This window comes from Petaurus breviceps, unplaced genomic scaffold (assembly GCF_028583685.1).
Source record: "Petaurus breviceps papuanus isolate PSGF00001 unplaced genomic scaffold, PetGlider_PUasm1.0 90205, whole genome shotgun sequence".
Classification (NCBI taxonomy): Eukaryota; Metazoa; Chordata; class Mammalia; order Diprotodontia; family Petauridae; genus Petaurus; species Petaurus breviceps.
This window is the reverse complement of record NW_027187196.1, coordinates 5,004-11,096: the sequence shown is the minus strand read 5'-3', so window position 1 is coordinate 11,096 and position 6,093 is coordinate 5,004. Positions and strand designations below refer to the sequence as shown.

The 6,093-nt window shown below is 39.6% G+C and overlaps 1 protein-coding gene across 1 annotated transcript in view; it reads right to left on the bottom strand.

Annotated features, from left to right (window-relative positions):
- The window catches only part of ZNF711 (zinc finger protein 711), a 109,845-nt gene extending 103,999 nt beyond the window's left edge, over positions 1–5,846 (bottom strand). The window contains exon 1 of the mRNA XM_069107720.1: positions 5,104–5,846. The gene's annotated coding sequence lies outside the window, so the exon portion shown is untranslated. The remainder of the gene's footprint in view (positions 1–5,103) is intronic.
- Between the last annotated feature and the right edge of the window lie 247 nt (positions 5,847–6,093).

Below are 6,093 nucleotides of genomic sequence, written 5' to 3'. Positions count from 1 at the left end.
CTCTCTCTCTCTCTCTCTCTCTCTCTCTCTCTCTCTCTCTCTCTCTCACACACACACACACACACACACACGCCTTAAAGAACTGATCATTTTGCTGATGTGGGTACTTTACTAGTGCACATGGCAATCCTTATGTGACTTAGTTTGGTCCAGTACTTGAACCACAGACAGAAAAACAATCTATCCCGGCCCGTGCTTCACAGACAGTTTCTGAGCACCCAGAATCATCTCTGTGCCATGCGGCATTCAAGGAGGGCAGAATTATAACAAGTCATTAAGCTCAGTCCATTTGTACAGGTCAGTCAGTGCAGGTTTCAATCAGTTCTTATTCAATCTCACAGATTTCTTACTGGAAAAAATACACACACACATACACATACATGGAAAATATATACACGTATATGTTTCAGGATTATCTTTGTTATTCAGCCCAGGGAAGTAGCGGGAATTTTCCATTATTTCCCAAAACCTGCTATATGCACCTCACAGATCAGTGTTAAAATGTAAAATGCTTTTCTGATGGGAAATAATATTTTAAAGAAAAAGATTCCCATATTTTTTTTTCTTACTATCTAGTTACTGTGAAATGTTGACCCTGCTTGCAGGTCAGTAGAATGGGATAAGTGGTCTAGAACAGTGATTTCAAAGTCAAATAGAATTGGGGGCCACTAAAGCATGCCTAAGGATCCCTGTGGGCACACATTGACTTAGAAAACCACACAGTAACACTATCTTCCATTGTATTTTTATTGATTTTGTTAAACATTTTCCAATTACTCTATAATTTGGTTCCAGCCTTCACTTGGGAGTGCTGTGGCCTGAAGTTTGACTTTGTCAATCTGTCCTTCTTAGGTTGGGCTACTTTCAAAAGAAATTTTCAAGTTAGTTTCTGTTCCATGTCTTTAAGGTAAAATAATGTTTTGAACACCAATATGCCTTGTTTATTTTATTTTCTTTATTTATTTTAAGCAATGCCAAGAGAAAATTTAAAGAATTTAAGACTATAAGATGATTTACTTTGCCCTTCCTGATCCCTACAACTAATGCCCTCTCTCCCTTTATATACCTTATATTTCTGTGTATTTACCCCTTTATATTTATTTTGTATTATCCATATCTATGTGTGTGATATATACATAGACACATACACACGTATTTCCTATTCTTCTACAAGGCTGTAAGCTCTGAGTATAGGGGCTGCTTCATTCTTTGTAGGTGTATATTCAGTGTTTGGCACACAGGAGGCATTTAATGAATACTTGCTGATGGATGTGCATACCCACTGCTGTCTTGTCAGTGCCAATCAATCCATCAGTAAGCATTGATTAAGGACTTACTATATATGCTAATTATTGTCCTAAGAACTGGGATTACAAAGAAAGCGGAAAAATGGGTTTTGCCCTCAGAAAGCTCACATTCGAATGCGGCAGATGTGATACATACACAAACAGATATGTACAAGATGTATCCCAAGTAGCCAGGGAGGGGAAGGCATTAGCTGTTGGGAGGTCTGGGGGAAGGCTACCTTCAGAAGGAGTCATTTCTATTGTGTCATGAAGGAAGCCAGGAGGAGGAAATGAGGAGGGAGTGTATTCCAGACAAAGTGGTTGAGAGTACGAAGGCCCAGAGATGGGGGATGGAATGTCATGGATGAAGTATGGGATGGATCGATCATAGAATTCATGGAGGGAAGTAGTATGTATGAAGATTAGAAAGGTAGGAAAGGGCCAGGTTGTGAAGAGTTTTGAATAACAAATAGGGGAATTTATATTTGACCCTAGAGGTCACAGGGAATCATTGGGGTTTACTGAATAGGGGACAGGTAAGAACAGACCACATCTTAGGAACATCTCTTTGGCAGTTATGTGGAGAATAGATTGGAGTTAGAAGAAACTGGAGGCAAGAAGGCCAATTAGGAAGTTTACTGAAATAGTTCAGACAAGAGGCGATAAGAGACTGAATGAGAATGTTGACTGAGTGGAGAAAAGATGTATATGAGAGTTGCAATAGAGAAAGAAACTACAAGATTTGTCAACTCATTGGATGGTGGTGCCTCCAACGGTAATGGGGAAGTTCTAAAGAGGGTTGGGTTTACAGGAAATATAACATATTTTGCTTTAGAAATGTTGAGTTTGTGGGGAGGCTAGGTGGCGCAGTGAATAGAGCACTGGCCCTGAAGTCAGGAGGACCTGAGTTCAAATCTGACCTCAGACACTTTTAACACTTACTAGCCATGTGACCTTGGGCAAGTCAGTTAACCCCAATTGCCCTGCCTTCCCCCCTCCAAAAAGCAAACAACAAACACAAAAAAGGAATGTTGAGTTTGAGATGCCTACAGGACATACACTTTGAAGTATCTAGTAGGCAGTTGATGATGCAGGACTGGGGCTCAGGGGAGAGGCTGAAGCTCTTAGAGCTTCTGATTGCACTAAGACTTTTGGGATACCCTGCATATGACTGGGTATCATCAGGATATAGAAATTATAACTGTCAGCAGAGATAGGTTTAGTGGGAGGTAATGTGGTCATCAAGTGAGATAGTACAAAAGTATAAAGAAAAAAGAGAAGAGGGCTCAGGTTACCCATAATTAATGGGCATGATATAGATGAAGATACAGTTCAAGAGACTGAGGACAATTGGTGAGAAAGGGAAGAGAACAATGTCACAAAAACCCATGCAGGAGGCAAGGAGGGTCAACAATGTCCAAATGTGTAGAGAGGTCAGGGAAGATGAGGATTGAGAAAACATCATTAGGTTTGGCAATTAAAAAATGATTGATAACTGTGAAGGGAGTAGTTTCAGCTGAATAATGATATTAGCATCCATACTGTTGAAGATTTAGAAGAGAGTGAGAGGAAGGGAAGTAGAGGCACTGAATACAGATGACTTTTTCCAGAAGTTTAGCTGAGGAAGGAAGGAGAGGATAATACAGATACAGCATGAGAGTCAGACAGCATGGCGCATCTAATGAGGCTTTTGAAAGGTTGGGGGAGACTTGGGTGTGTTTGTGATAGCAGAGAAGAAACCATTAGATATGGAGAGACCGGAGACTAGAGATAGAGTGCAGATGATTGAAAGCAATCTTTAAGAAAACACAGAAGGGACTGACTCAAGGGTACATGTATAGGAGTTGACCTTGGCAAGAAGGGCCACATCTTCAGGGGAGGCTGGAGAGTGGAGAAGATAGTGGGGGATGTTGTCAGATGGATATGAGAGAAGGAAAAAACTTGGAGAGGAAGCTTTCAGCAAATGGCCTTTGTGTGGGAGGGGACAGAAGGGAGGGAAGGACTGAGCAGAACAGGAAGTTTGGAATATCCATTTCCATGGGTGGGATAGAGAAAAGATATGGGAGGAGTAGAAGGAATGACATGTTGCAAAGAGTATACAACTGGGATTAGATAAGGTAAATTTCTAATGGACTCAGTCAGTAGGGTTTCATGATTTCTTCCAGCATCAAACTGATTACTGTAGTAAAATGGACTAAAGATTACTCCAAATAATGTTGAGTTGTATATTTGTAGCAATAAAATTATTATTTAAATATACTGAGAAACAGTCATTCAAAGAGCTCAAAGTACTTTACAGCCATATGATTAATCCACATATGGGGACAAAGTAAGACAGATAAGTTATGGGCCCTGGAGCAAGGTTAGGCAGTGAGTTATGATGAACCTTTGTATTAGATTTGGTGTATTTCTTGGGATAGGAGCTTCAAAAGTGGCAAAATAAGAAACTACAGGCATGCTATGGGGATGAACAGTCACCAAAATTTGAAAAATAAATAATAGACAATATAGCTCAAGTCCTCCTCTGATGCCTTCTCCAAGTACAAGGGCAAAGAGGTCCTACCTAATCATATATAAGCCTGGTGATGGCCTGCCATACAAAGACTGATACTCAGAGAGGCTCATCATCATTGGGATGGTCATAGTAGGATGGAAGAGGGATTAATGTTGTTTGGCCTCAGAGGGCAGAACTAGGAGTAATGGGCAGATTTGAAATTGATGTAAGGAGTGATCCCAAAATGGTCTTAGTAAATAAACGATGGGTTCTCTCCTACAGGAAGTATTCAAGTTGAGTCTGGATGATCATATATCAAAGAGGTTAAGAGGAAATTCCTGATCAGGTACAGGTTGTACTAGATGGCCTTAGAGGAGGTCTATCCATGTGGAGATGCTGGGAACCTTTGACTGCATACAAACATATCTTACTTTACATTCACATACAAAAACTGCAAGCAACTCAGATACAAAAACACAAACTTATAAAACAGGTAACTAGGTGGTGGAAGTTTGATTTGCAAAACAATTCCCCACATGTTTTCTTTAAATAGCAAACTCTCTTGGTACATTTAAAATATAATTTGATTTTAAAAGATGCAATATATATGCATATATACATATACATATATATGTGTATATGTATGTATCTATCTATCTACATATGTTGCATAGAACAAAGTATACCAGTAATCACTCTAATCTCTTCTAGGTCCAAAGGTTCAAAGAGTCAGTTCCAGAGAAGATCTTAGGCATCATCTAGTATAGCCCCTTGTTGGACAGATGAAGTTCAGTGAGCTCTATGAAAGCTGAGAGACTTGTCCAAATTCACAGGGAGAGCAAACAGGAGAAGCAAGGCCTGAACCCAAGCCTGCTAATTCAAATCCAGTGTGCTTTTGATTGTGCCAACTGAGAAAAATGGAGCCCAAAATAGGGTCGCATAGCTGAGAAAGCCTAATGAAAAAAGTACACCCTCTTTTCTGGGAATCTGGTAAGTCTCAGAAGATCTGGGTTGGGTGGGAACAATACCCATAGAGAACAGGAAGGCACACAATATTGTTTATGGGAAATTGCACACTGCCCATACCTTGAAGGTCAAGAGAAGTCAATGGCATTGAGGCTTCCATATTGGGTACAATTGTTAAATGGATTTAAGTGATGGCTATGGATATTTGCTATGGAGTTCAATTATACCAAATATCTAGGAGAAGTCATCATAAGACGTTAATGTATTTTTGAATGGAGGGAGTAAATGAAGCAATGGAAAATGATCAGTTACAACATATCATAGGTGCATGGTCATACAGATTGTAGGAAAACTTACTTGCAAAAAAGCACTCCATTTTTGCATGTACAAACAATATATCTTGGACAGAAATCATCTAAATTTCCTAGACAGTTATCAAAGTCAGCCACATCTGTGCAATTTGCTGTAAATGAGAAAAAAACAAACAAATCACAATCCACCTCAAAGAGCACTCAACAATATTTAACAAAGACTACAGACATATCTTAACATATGGGTGGATAGAAAAATATCTTGTATTTGAGGATCTGAAAACACAATAATAATAATACAAAGTACTTTCCCATATACTTTATTTGACCTTCATGCTAATCCTGTGAGGCAGTGAGAGTTGCTGTAATTATTCTCATTTTACAGATGAGGAAACTGAGGCTCAAAGAGTTGAAGTAAGCTGTCCAAACTCATCTATCTAATAAACCTGGAACCCATGTCTCCTGACTCCAACTCCAGCACTCTTTAAATAAAGTTTGGGACAGTACAAGAAGTGTTTAGAGTACCTCATTTCAAGTAGCTCCCCTTCCCCCAAATGAGATTCAATCCTATCACTCTGTAACTGACCAGCATGCCATGAGAACCGCCAAAACAGGAATTCAAACCACAAAGATAATTAATTAATTGCAGGGTGACTTTTTTTCCACCAAGAGCTTGTGATTCTTCCCCTTTGGCTAAATGCAGGTTCAAATATGGACTCAACAGGGCACTAGAATTCCTCCTTCATCTGGTTCTAGGTTACCAGGACAGACCTGTGAGAACTATTGTTTGTTGCCACTGAAGTATATTTTGTAGGCACAGAGATATGCTATCCACACAAAAGAGAAACTTGTTTCGATTCTGACCCAACCTAAACCCATAAAAGCCTTCTTCTTGTGGTCTTGTGCACAACATGCCTGTAGGCCAGGGCTGTTGGGGGGAGAAGAGTGGGATGGTAATCAGACTTAATATACTCCATCTAAATAAAGGGAAGAGTGTTTTCCCATCGTATAGCACAGTTTTTTCTGAATGTAGAAC